At 40.5% G+C, this 14,438-nt stretch overlaps 1 protein-coding gene across 1 annotated transcript in view; it reads left to right on the forward strand.

The window, feature by feature from the left end:
* Nucleotides 1-14,438, forward strand: part of LOC307126546 (uncharacterized protein) — a gene marked incomplete at its 5' end in the record, with an annotated part of 1,586,879 nt that overhangs the window by 798,472 nt on the left and 773,969 nt on the right. The gene's annotated exons all lie outside the window — the stretch shown is intronic.

Below are 14,438 nucleotides of genomic sequence, written 5' to 3' on the forward strand. Positions count from 1 at the left end.
TTGATTAATCGTGCAGCCCTAATTCTGTCTGAACGTATTAAACAGGACAGTACCGGAGCACTGTGTATCCAAATAAAAGTTTGCTGCGCAGTCAGAATAAAAGTCTCAACAATCATGTCTTGCGTCATTTCAGAGGTCCTTCTGGCAACAAGGAAAATGACCCTAGGGCACCTTTTAGTTCCTAGAGCGAACCGGTGTGTAAGGGGCTTAAATGAGTGAAACTTAGTCCACACTGTTTGATGTGTAAAGGTTCTATATTCAATGTGAATTCTCATATGGATTCCAGGGTTCCATGTTGAGTAAAACTTGCTCAAAAAGTTGCTCGCATGTGTAAAGCCAGGTGCACACTGTACGATTTATAATAGCCATTTAAAATTGTTGCTTGTCAAACTGTACAAACATGATCCTCGTTGTAAGCCATGTCAGACCGTATGACAGTAGAGACCCATTAAAAATGCATGCACACAAGAAAACTTGTCCAGAGTTTTACATCAATTAAATGACACGTTCGGTGACAATGCGCTGCATTACACGTGGGATTGAAATAGTGTCTATAAAGAAATCTCTAACATTACTTTTGGTCTTGGCTTGTCTTGAAAAACAGACAATTATATGGTCATCTTAAGACGAGTCACACAGCAGGACTGACACTGCCAGAATTTCGGAGGTAAAAATTTGATCGCAGTGGTCATTAATCATCTGTTAGTGAACATGTCAAACTACTGATCAAAGATTTCAGATTTTTTAACTGAATCTTTGGATTTGTCGAAGAGGGCCAAAAATCGTACAGTGTGAACCCGGCTTAAGGTTTCTCTCCAGTGTGAATTCTCATGTGACTGTTAAGGCTTATTTTATGATTGAAACTTTGTCCACACTGTTGGCAGGAGAAAGGACACTTTCTAGTGTGAACTCTCATGTGAACTGTAAGGTTTCCATGTTGATGAAAACTTTTTCCACACTGTTGGCAGGTGTAAGGCTTTTCTCCAGTGTGAATTCTTATGTGCCTGTCAAGACTTACTTTACGAGTGAAACTTTTTCCACACTGTTGGCAGGTAAAAGGGGTCTCCCCAGTGTGAGTATTCATGTGGGCTTTAAGGATTCCATATTGAGCAAAGCTCTTTCCACACTGTTGGCAGGTGTAAGGCTTCTCTCCAGTGTGAACTTTCATGTGCCAGTTAAGGCTTCCTTTATGAGTGAAAGTTTTTCCACACTGTTGGCATGTATAAGGCTTCTCCCCAGTGTGGATTCTCATGTGGTATTTAAGATCTACTTTTCTGTTATAACCTCTTCCACACTGTTGGCAGGTGAAGGGACTCTCTCTATTGTGGATTCTCTTGTGGATTTTAAGGTCTACACGTCGATCAAAACTCTCTCCACACTGTTTGCATGTGCAAGGGATCTCTACATTGTGAATTCTCATGTGGACTTTAAGGTCTACATATTGAACAAAACTCTCTCCACACTGTTGGCATGCGTGAGGCTTCTCTCCAGTGTGAAGTCTCATGTGCCTGTTAAGGCTTCCTTTATGATTGAAACTTTGCCCACACTGTTGGCAGGAGAAGGGACACTTTCTAGTGTGAATTCTCATGTGAACTGTAAGGTTTCCATGTTGATGAAAACTTTTTCCGCACTGTTGGCAGGTGTAAGGCTTTTCTCCAGTGTGAATTCTTATGTGCCTGTCAAGACTTACTTTACGAGAGAAACTTTTTTCACACTGTGGACAGGTAAAAGGGGTCTCCCCAGTGTGAATTTTCATGTGGGCTTTAAGGTTTCCATGTTGAGCAAATCTCCTTCCACACTGAGGACATATGTAAGGGTTTTCTCCAGTGTGAATTCTCATGTGAACATTAAGGTTTCCACGTTGATTAAAACTCTCTCCGCACTGTTGGCATGTGAAAGGCCTTTCTCCAGTGTGTATTCTCATATGCGTGGTAAAGTTTACTTCTAGACTGAAACTCTTTCCACACTGAGGGCATGTGAACGGCTTTTCTCCAGTGTGAATTCTTATGTGCCTGTCAAGATATACTTTACGAATGAAACTTTTTCCACAGTGCTGGCAGGTGAAAGGGCTTTCCCCAGTGTGTATTCTCATGTGGACTTTAAGGTTTCCAAGTTGAGCAAATCTCTTTCCACACTGATGGCATGTGTGAGGCTTTTCTCCAGTGTGAGTTCTTATGTGCCTGTCAAGATATGCTTTACGAGTGAAACTTTTTCCACAGTGTTGGCAGGTGAAAGGGCTCTCAGTGTGAATCCTCATGTGAGCTTTAAGTGTTTTCGTGTTTTTTTTAGCTTTTTTTCGTGTTAAAGTCTTTTCAGTCTGTGAACAACTTAAAGATTTTTCTCCAGCAATGAAATCATGTAGATTCTCATTTTGCTCTTTCTCTTCAATTTCATTGAGTACTTTCTCCTCTTTCATTGCCATTAGATCTAAGGTGAAAAAAAAGAAACAAACAAATAAATGTTAACCCCAGTTTAATGGCACAATACAACAGACATCAAAACATTTGATATGTAATGTATCAAAACCAACATGTATGCAAGATCCTATACGAGAGGTGTCCAAACCTGCTCTGGAGGGCCTGTGTCTTGCTTGCCCCAATACACCTCTGGGAATTTTTGGGAGATTTGAGAATCGCTTCTCTTCACAATATTGCTAACTCTTACCTTTTCTTTAGCCCTCATATGGTGTTTGGGGTCTATATGACCCCAATCAACTTTCCCTTAAGCTGCGTTTCCACCGCAGGAACTAGGAACTTTGGGGTGGTACCCGGTGTGTTTCGACCGCAGGAACCAGGGTCTAAATGAAGTTCCGGGTAAATATTTCCCCCTCCAAACGGCCCTGCTCGCGAGGTGGTACTTTTTCAAAGTTTAGGAACTTTCGGGGGTGGGACTTGGGCGCTAAACATGCTGATCGGTTGAGCTCACGCAGCATTTTATTTCAACCGGCATTTTTAAAAGTATTGCGAGGTTCGTTCTGCGTTCAGTAAATATCAGTCTTGCTCTTTCTGTCCGATGGCGCGCGTTGTCTCAGCCATCTCACAGTCAATGTCTGTAATAGCTAATAAGAGCATACGTTGTCTTATTTTAAATCTAGCTTTACGAGCTTTCAGAATACACTTTAGTATCAGTGCTCGTATCTTTTCCGCCATTTTGTTAATTACATATTTAGTAAACCAATACATAACTAGCAAAAGCAGTGCTGCTTGCATCTCCTCCAAACTTGTGATTGTTGCAGACAGTAAATGATTATTGTCTGTCGCTGACTGGGAGGAGCAGCCGCGCGCAGTCCCACGTCTCCTGACTAATTTGCCTAATCTTCACGGTACTTTAGACCGCAGTGGAAATGCAGACAGTAGCAGGTCTGGGGGGGGGACAAATTGTTCTGAGTAATTTCGGTGGAAACGGGGCTTTAGTTAATAAACATGGTTCCCTTCATCTCGGGCTGCATAAAATTGTCACTTTTCTTACATTATCCATCTATACACACAACAAAATCTGGGCTTGATTCGATTGTTCTAAAATTACCCCACATTGAAAATGAATTGGGTGAATGAAAAAGTTAAAACAGAGATTGTAAAACTAATCCTATATATTGAAAAAACTAATGTATTGATTGGTTTAGTCCGAAGAGAAATGATCACTTTATATGATGAACACTGAATTTAGGCTTTTATTCACATATAAACAGCAGCGGACATAAACTGAAGCTCAACCTTACATGCTTGACGCACGGAAATGAACTTCATTGGTTTTTGCGGAAGCTCAAAGTGATGCGTAACACGAGAATGAACCTCATTGGTTCTTGTGGAAGCTCAAACATGCTGCATGCAGAAGCTCAAACATTATGTGTAATAAGAATGAACCTCATTGGTTCTTTCAGAAGCTCAAATGTGACGCCTATCATAACGGTACAGCTGGCAGTGGAAACACAAGCATGGATTACGGTCCTGAATCGTACAGTACTGTACCACACCACTCAGTGGAAACGAGCCATTAGGCGTGCTCTTCGTCAAATTCAATTACACGTTATTCAAGAATGCTGACAAATCAAATTGAATTCCATACCATTTTGTATGCATGGTCTGAAGATGATCTGGTTAAAATTTCATGAAAATTGGAGCAACAGCCTAGGAAGAGTTTGAAAAAGTACGTTTTTCAGAAAATGAAAGAAAAATGATGACAGTGGCAAGGAATCAGAGGAAAATGGAATTTTGTTTCTAGCCCTATGGTTCAAAAACTATTAGCCCAAACATAAGTCAAACTTTGGACAGGTGGTGGCACTAGAGGGATTGAGTTAGTTGGTGACAGTTCAGACTGTCCTCTATCTGAGTGCCAAATTTCACAACTTTCCCGCAAATGGTTCTATGGGCTGCCATAGTTTCAAGAGCGGAAGAAGAAACAACGCAAGAAGAATAATAAGAATGCCAAAGGATACAATAGGGTCTAGACCCTTAATAAAAAGTGCATCGCTCACCATTTCCTTCAAACTCTATCATTCAAATACAATGGTATTTTACATAATATTGGGGAGATCACAGAAGGAGTTATGATTAAGCTACTGTCTCTCAACAGCAGTGGTTGTACGGTGTCATCGGATATATTCAAACCGGCCAATGGACCATTTGATCACCGAGCAAATCGAAAATATTACTTTATAAAAGTAAAATATCTAGCTTCTGCAGACTGCCTTCCGTATTCAACTTACTCAGAAAGTGTAACACCTCTCGCAGTTCAAAACGCTTACAAAAGCTAGATATTTTACTTTTATAAAGTTTTAAATATGGATATTTTTCTTACAAAACCCCATCAATTCACTTCAGAAGGCCTTTATTAACCCCACAGAGCCTGGTGGAGTATGTTTGTTATGGATGGATTTTTTGAGCTTCAAATTTAATGGACCGGGGGTCCGTTCTTCGTACATCGCTAACTCAGTTAGCCAGATTTGATTGTTGACGATTTGGCCTGATCTTAGATTGTTTGGTTCTTCGACACTCATCCTGGACTTGCTGTCCTAGGCAACAGGTCCGTACACTTAAATATGCTCGGGAGCAGCTTATTTCATTTAAACAGGATTACAGGTGCTGGTCATATAATTATAATATCATCAAAACATTTATTTATTTCACTAATTCCATTCAAAAAGTGAAACTTGTATATTATATTCATTCATTACACACAGACTGATATATTTCAAATGTTTATTTTTGATGATTATAACTTTTAATTTTGATGATTATAACTGACAACTAGTCAGTTTTTTGGGGGAAAATTCCAAATTCAGCATCTCAGAAAATTTGAATATTTTGAAAAGGTTCAATATTGAAGACACCTGGTGCCACACTCTAATCAGCTAATGAACTCAAAACACCTGCAAAGGCCTTTAAATGGTCTCTCAGTCTAGTTCTGTAGGCTACACAATCATGGGGAAGACTGCTGACTTGACAGTTGTCCAAAAGACAACCATTGACACCTTGCACAAGGAGGGCAAGACACAGAGCTCTGTGAACAGCCAGCCTCTTTTGCAATGACCTTTTGTGTCCAAGCACATTGATAGAGAGGCGAAGGGAAGGAAAAGATGTGGTAGAAAAAAGTTTACAAGCAATAGGGATAACTGCACCCTGGAGAGGATTGTGAAACAAAACCCATTCAAAAATGTGGGGGAGATTTACAAAGAGTGGACTGCAGCTGGAGTCAGTGCTTCAAGAACCACTACGCACAGACGTATGCAAGACATGGGTTTCAGCTGTCGCATTCCTTGTGTCAAGCCACTCTTGAACAATAGACACCGTCAGAAGTGTCTCGCCTGGGCTAAAGACTGGACTGCTGCTGAGTGGTCCAAAGTTATGTTCTCTGATGAAAGTAAATTTAGCATTTCCTTTGGAAATCAGGGTCCTAGAGTCTGGAGGAAGAGAGGAGAGGCACACAATCCACGTTGCTTGAGGTCCAGTGTAAAGTTTCCACAGTCAGTGATGGTTTGGGGTGCCATGTCATCTGCTGGTGTTGGTCCACTGTGTTTTCTGAGGTCCAAGGTCAACGCAGCCGCACTTCATGCTTCCTGCAGCTGACCAACTTTATGGAGATGCAGATTTAATTTTCCAACAGGACTTGGCACCTGCACACAGTGCCAAAGCAACCAGTACCTGGTTTAAGGACCATTCCACTTCCTGATCTCATACAGAGCAGACGTGCCTTCTATCTGCTCCCCGCTCTGCTTTGGCGCTGATCTTTTTGTCTTTTTTTCTTGACTCCCTGCTTGCTGGACTCCTGAAAATACTGAAATGGAATTAATTAACTGGTCTCTCAGCGCGATTGACAAGATTTTCTCACTGAGGAAGGGTGCTCCGGGAGAACCCACCTGCCCGGACGGGACCTTTTCCGCGGGCTACACACGGGACGCCTGGAACAGCTGGCAAGTCCTGTGCCTGGAAGTCCTGTCCGTGGAGGATATTGAGGATTTATTCATAATTGGCATTATGATAGTAGGGTTCCTATTTCTCGGCCTTGGGATTGCCCTGACCTATCGGAAAATTGGTAAGACAGCTGCCAGTAAATTCACCCAGCCGCTGTCTGTGGAAATTAAAGAGTGCTTCGTGGATGTGTGTGACCGACTGAAGGTATTAGATCAAAGAGTGACATTGATTGAGGAGCTGTATTGTAACATCTCAGCCCGGACTGCGGAGACGCAGGGAAGAGTGGGCTCCATCGGGGGTCAGGCTAGTGAAATGCTACGCAGTATGTCTGGTCTGACCATGAAATTGGATGAAATGTCCAGGTCCATTCATGAACCGGACGCTCGCCGCTGACGCTGAGGATCAGAACGGATTGATTGATTATGGTCCGGAAAATTACCGAAGATCAGCTAAATGGATTAAGATATTTTCCCTCATCCCAACGTCCAGCCTGTCCCTATCTCTCGGTTGGGAGGTCAGCTTGACAGCTGGGTCCTGCTATCTTGCTTTCGTTCCCTGTGCACGGCCATATCTCCTTTAAAGGACAAGCCACAGAACTGAACTTTGAAAACATCTTAAGTTATGGCTAACATTCTCACACAACACAGGAAGCTTCAAGACTCTTACTCGCATCACACACACCTCACCCCATCCCTGCCCCCATCCAACCGTCTGCCTCCCCTTTCCTCCTTCCTATCTCCCTTACTATTCCCAACAAAAAATACCATCACGTGACCACGTGTACTGTGTGTACTATGTATGTAATGTTTGCATGTATGCTTAGCAATCTGCATTTCTTTATTTCTGGAGAGCGTGTGGCGGCGCTTTAAATAGCTGCGGCTCGGAGGCTTGCTCCAAACTTCATTTCGTTGCATTGTACTTGTACATGTGTAATGACAATAAACTTGAATCTCATCTCATGGTAACCCTGTTCTTAATTGGCCAGCAAACTCGCCTGACTTTAACCCCATAGAAAAACTATAGGGTATTGTGAAGAGGAAGATGCGATATGCCAGACCCAACAATGCAGAAGAGCTGAAGGCTACTATAAAAGCAACCTGGGCTCTCATAACACCTGAGCAGTGTCACAGACTGATCGACTCCATGCCACGCCGCATTGCTGCAGTAATTCAGGCAAAAGGAGCACCAATTAAGTATTGATTTGAATTGATATTGAGTGCTGTACATGCTCATACTTTTCATGTTCATACTTTTCAGTTGGCCAAGATCTCTAAAAATCCTTTCTTTGTATTGGTCTTAACTAATATTCAAATTTTCTGACACACGGAATTTGGGATTTTCCTTAGTTGTCAGTTATAATCAACAAAATTAAAAGAAATAAACATTTGAAATATATCAGTCTGTGTGTAATGAATGAATATAATATAAAAGTTTCACCTTTTGAAAGTTTTCACTTTCATCATGAAGCTTCGAAGCGTTATGAATCAGCGAGTCGAATCATGATTTGAATCGTGTGTCAAACCACCAAACTGCTGAAAGCACGTGACTTTAGTGATCCAAACCGCTGATTCATAACGCTTCGAAGCTTCATGATGCCGTGTTTTGAAATCAGTCATCACCATATAAGTCGTTATTTAGGTTTTTCTGGCGCACAAAAACTATTCTTGTCGATTCATAAAGTTATTGTAGAACCACTGTATGGGGGAAATATATTATATTTTAATATGCAAATTACACATTTCTGAGTGGGACTTAAAGAGAATGACACATTTAAAGGGGCTATATGCAACTTTTTCCCCAAAATAAACGTAACAATAGCCTTTTTATTTTACCATTTATGACTCAAACATGACTCTCCTGATGAGCATACTGACACCTTGTCCGCTCACAGTGGGTGCACCTATAAGCCTGTATCCTATTTTTCCTATTTTCTGCCGGGTCGGATTTTTCCCGCGCTGTCTGCGGATGTGACGTCAAGCGCGTTCATGTTAAACGTTTCAGATCACTCTGCCACCACCGCTAGTCAGTAAGTAGCCTACACTCGCAAGCAGTGCAATGGATTTAGCGAATACACAGAAGAGACCCAGGACAACTCGGACACCAACAGTAACTCCACAGAAGACTAATAAAATTAAACCCCTGACAAGTGGCCAAAAAAGATTGAAGATTGAGAGTGACCGGCGCCGAGCAAGGACTAGAGTGAACATCGGCTTCGCATTTGAGCCTTGGAGGGAGCTCAGATCTGTGTTGGGAATACGAAGTGACCCAGAAATGGCTTTTTTTCTTCTGAAAAGGTAATACGTGATAAAACTGTTCATTGAAATAGCACTGTGTTCTGCTCGAGAGCGAGCAGAAAGGTTCTGTTTTTTGGCCACAGGTGTCAGTCGCGAGTTTAAATTTCAGAAAAACGCATATAGCCCCTTTAATATTTTAAAAATTATTTTATTTACAACACGGAAATGCCTGGAACTCAAGGAAGTGTTGTGACGCATGACACAAAAAATAAAAGACTGACAGTAGGGGTGTAACGGTACACAAAACTGACGGTTCAGTACCTCGGTTTTGAAATCACGGTTCTCGACGATTCATAAAGTTATTGTAGAACCACTGTAGTGAGATGGACTTTGTAACGACGTCTTTAATACCTTTTAAGGGTCTCGAGAGTGAACCGTGCATTGTGCCAATGGAGGCCTTTCAGAGCCATCAGATTTCAACTAAAATATCTTCATTTGTGTTCCGAAGATCAACGGAGGTCTGACGGGTGTCGAACGACATGAGGCTAAGTAATTAATGACAGAATTTTCATTTTTGGGTGAACTAACTCTTTAAACGCTCGTTTTTTTGGGTCAACAGCTTATAAAAAGTTCTGGGTTTTTGGTTCTGGGTTTTGCTTAGCTTGTTTGCTGTACACTTTGTCACATATCAGCTTTTATATATTGTTCAGTTTTTTGTTATAAGTCTGAAATGACAAGGAAGCAGCCTCACGCAATACAAAGTCAATGGAGACGGTTTGATTGTTTTCCCCCCGGTGGGCGTGGTCTTCAGATTATGACGCGTGTCGCTCTGTCTCTATTGGTTATCATTTGCCCACCACGGCACCGCCCCAACATCGTTTTGATATTCATATTAATAAAATAATTTTGTTCAGTTAGAGAATATAAACTACAATTAAAGACTGAACGTGTCTTTTCAATAAAGTGTGAGCGAGCCGAACGAAAGTCACTCTGATTTAATTTATCATGAGAGCAAAGAGCTGAGGTAAGCGCGGCTGTCATTTTCTGTGCGTGTCCAGTCTGGCGCGTTATCAGAGCACATATGGAAGCTAAACTTTCATAGGAATTCATTGAAAAGTTGAAACACTCACTTTGCTCCGTAGCGCTCCGTTATGAATGCCCGAGCCGAGCGGCAGCGGGCATGCTCATTTACATTCTGAGAGTGAGATCTCTCCCCTGTGGACAGTTTGAAAACATGCGGAACAGCTCCTGTAGTCTCTAGGCTCTGACCAAAAATCCTCCGATGACACAAAATGACGATATTTGCGTCATCTGAGGAATTTTTCCAGAAATAAAATGCATTATTCTCTCGCCTCAGGGGGACATGAAGGGGGAAAGTACGATACTTCAAATATACTACCGGGTTTCTACTGATACAAAGCTTAATGCTAAATCACTGAAGTAACCCTTTAATATTTTGCAAAAGAATTAGGAAAGGAAGAACAAACTGAAAATGTATCTATAAAAATCCCACTAAGGATTTATCCTAAACAGGACTTTTTAACCTTTGGGGCTTCAGAGAATGTCAGATAGAATAATTTTTTTTTTTTTAAATAAACTTAAAAAAAATTGTAAATCAATTCATAACATTTATTGTCAAAACAATATAAGGAATCCTTGCTGAATTAAAGTATCAGTTTCTTAAAAACGACAATTGCCAGCTGGTTCTCCTGGCGCGAGTTTTGTTTTACAGGGAGAAAAAAAAAATATGAGTGATCCTTTTTCAATACTCCACTTTTGTGGTATGTTTGTGCCTGCCAGGTTTCAGCTATAGCCGGTTGGTGAAGCTCTCGCGGGCATCACGTCAGAGGCAGCCCGATCAAGAGTCATAAATATCAAACATATGCATGCTCGGACGTGATCGGAAGCATTAAAATAATCGTAATGACACTACCTAATTGGGGATTTTTTTGGACAAAAAGTAATTTGCAACAAGCACCAAATCGGGCCACGCCCATAATAGCCTAATTTCACAGACAGGTTATATTAAACCAGGATTAGGCATTAGTTCTTAGACATTTAAGTAGCATTTATAAACATTACTAGTGTGCATCTTGAGACAAAACAATGGCACTGACATATTTTAAGATATGTCATTGCAAGTTGCTTTTAGTTAAAACGGCTCAAACATGTCTTTACGTATGAGAGACTAGCTTAAGCCTTGTCTATTGAGAATGAGGAAATGTCGTCACGACACAGCGCCCCGCCCCCAAATATCACGGGCATCCTCCCCCTTCCGCCATTTTGAGAGGATGCCCGCCAGGTAATGGATTCGGACAGAGACTGGAGAAGAGATATTCTAATCATTTTTATGTACATAATTTTCCAAACTCAACTGAACATGAAGTTTTAATCCATCCAAGCCGATCTGAGAAAGCAGCGGCTGGTAAACGTACGCCATTATTTCACCACAGGGTGTCAGTCATGGTCTAATGATCGCGATGCTGAAGTGTGAGACACTTGATGAATACGAACCTTTATTTATTTGTATTAAACATGTTGATCACTATAGAGTGCCGAAGTAATGACGTCACTTTGTAGGCCAAAACGCGGAAGTGAGTTAGCATTTTAGCCCTACCGGTTCCCTCGCCCTAAAGTCTATGGGTTTTTTGAATGGGTTTTTGCTAAATCGCCTGAAATAAGGTCTGTGGTTAACAAAGCCTCTATATATTTTCACGTTTTAATCTATGACATAAAACACACTAGTTATAACCTGCTTGTGATTTTTTAAGACTTTATTGTGTCTTAAAAACGATGGTTGCTAACAAGTTGCTAAAAGGGACTACATCCTTTGGCGGGGACTTTAGACGTCATCGTGACAAACAGGCAATCTCTCACTAGCCCGCGTTTCAGCCTAAGAATGAAGAACTTATGTGGCGTGAATAAATCGCGCTATTCGCGCAAAGTTGGATGCTTGAACATTTGGAGTTTACTCTCTTCACATGTTTGTCTCGTTGAGAAATGGCTGACATGGGCTGTGTTTACACGTCTTTTTGTGTTAAAATCTACTGTTAATGTGTGACAAAACTTAGTTTTAAGACTTTTTCAGTCGATAATGTAGTTGTTTAAAGCTCAAATCTGTGGTTTATTTATAAGAAGAGTGCCTATTTAAACATTTTATCTGGTGTTATCGGAGTTGTGAGCTCCAGTGAGTCAGCGGCGGTCAGTGCTTGTTTAGCCGGCGAGAGTTGACTTTCCTCGGCTAGTCCTTCTGCCGTCTGCCGCTGGCTCTGATGTCTCTGTGGCGTCTCCAGCTATAATTAGTCTTGTGGAGATTTAACGGCCCATATTTGCTCTCATGGATCTATAATTTGTTCCCTGGCAAATCGTTTAGGCTGAGTGCAAAGATAAGTTTCATTACTTGTTTATTTTTAGGTTATAACTGTACGTTACCGTTGTAAGTTAGCCGACTAGCACTGACTTTGAATGTTTGACTGAATTGTTTGCTTTATTTCATGTGTAGCTTATTATACGTTTTGTATTATTGATCATACATAAACTTGCATTTAACAAAAAGAGACTGGGTTGTGTTTCATGTCATTTAATGTTATCACAGTAATAATCATATTGTCTGAAAAAACGTTAACAAAAGAAATCTCAGAGAGGCACGCATAAACAAAATTAGTTTCTAACATTTTTGGAAAAAACGAATGGGCAATATTTCTCATGAAAAAGTGGATAAGTGTTCATACACAGCGCAGATCATAATGAGCGAGCGTGCTTTTAAATAAAGTTTGAGGAAGCTTGATGATGACGTTGATCCGCGACCATGGTGTGCTGTAGTCCGTTTATAGCCTACCGTTAGCATTTTATATCTGACGGCTTTATTTGGGCTTCAAAATGTATACATTTTGGATTAACTTGTAAAGATTATCTTGGTAGACAAAACGTGTAAGGGTCATTACTCTTTGTTGAACACAGATCTTATTTTTTGCGATTTTCCAAAAGTCTATGGGGGAAATGAATGGCTTTTTGATCGAGGGAACCCATGCGCCGCTAACTTCCGGGTTGGCCTACAAAGTGACGTCATTACTTCGGCACTCTATTCTGTCATTTTACTGTATGTTATAAACATGTTTATGCCCAAAACGCTTAATTAATATTCAAGGCCTAGTTGACTGTCATTTTCCTCTACTGTGTGCATTACTGTTTAAGATGAATTCAATATTTAATATTGTTAACATTACATTCATTTAAGGCACCGAGCATTCATTCTACTTAAGAAGGCTGGAATAAAAGCACCAGCGCACACAAACGATAATTTTAATTTTTAGTCAAATTCATTTAAAAATGTAAACTCAACCGGTATAAAATATGATCAGTAAGAGAAAAACACTGCTAATGAGGATGAGCACTGGACTGCTGCAGGATAGTGGGGAGATGGGTCAATGTTTTTGATATCATCCAGCTTCTCTAAATACCTCTGCTTGGCGCTGGTAGGAAGTTTCTCCCTGTAAGAGACCTCTTCTCCATTTCTTCTAATTTTTCTCATAATGTCTCTGCTTAAAAGCCGTCTTTCCTGCTCTGATCTTTATATCGCTCTTACAGTGTTGCCCCTGGCAACCGATAGCGTGGGATCCCAAAAGGGTGGACGGGCTCAGACTCCGCCCAATTTGTCACGTGACAGCAAACGACCATGACGTATCTCCTCATTCTGAATGAAACTGAGGAATAATTGTTTAGTTTAGACTATTTCTGTATTATTTTCTGTTAATTTAATGTGTGACAACATAATGAATGACCAGCATGGAGGTAGGAACTTCTCTGGTTCACTTGAAGGCAGCATTATTAGTTTTTGTCAGGTTATGTGATCTCAACCTGTCTTTCCATGTTGTCTGTCATTTCTGCAGAGCTAGACATTTGAATAAGAGTCAAATAACTGAGTTCAGTTTTGAGAATGAAACCAACCTGTTTGTTCCTCAGTATCTTCTTGTTTCACACTGAATGTTTCTTCAATCTTCACGTCTTCATGTTTCACACTGAATACTTCTTCAATCTTCATGTCTTCACTCTCAACTTTAATGAACGCCATCTTTATAATAGTGTCACGTGGCTCTCAGTCGCTTCACCAGGAGTTTTTCTGTTTGTCCTGTTTAAGAGGAGAATAATTAACAGAAAGAAAATGTTGTTCAATAGTCCAGTCACTGGTAAGCGAGTCAGAGAGAGCTAATTAAGTTAAATCACCTGATTAGGCTAAAAACACTCATAACTAACACCTGAATATAAAAAAAATATCACAATTTATAGCCTAATGAACGTTCATGTTTAGGTATTTATTATTTAGTGGCATCTAATCACATTTAATAGACAGTACTTTCATGAAAACATTTGCATGTTGTCATCACGCGTTTGTGTTTCAGTTTTTAACAGCATTTGAGTCGACCGTTTCGAATCAGTGAATCATTTGCGAAGCATATGGCTCAATTGACTCGGAGTTTTAAAAAAATCGTTTCTCCATCACTACTTGCCACTGGCCGAACTCATGTTCATGATAAACTGATTCAAGATAAAGGAAGATAAATAAGACGCACCTTTGTGTTACTCGTGTGTTGATGTGCTTTACTCATAAAATATAACGTACATTTGAGATAACGCATAAGTATGTTACATTCAATAGTAAACAAATATATAGTTTGTAAAACTTTAAGGTAGCGGTTTATATATTTAAATGCTTTAAACACCAACCTTTCTTCAGCAGAATCACAACAGATGCACGAGCCTGGCGCAGCCTTATGACGTCACACCACTACACCAA

Source organism: Gobio gobio (assembly GCF_949357685.1).
Source record: "Gobio gobio genome assembly, chromosome: 5".
NCBI classification, from domain to species: Eukaryota; Metazoa; Chordata; class Actinopteri; order Cypriniformes; family Gobionidae; genus Gobio; species Gobio gobio.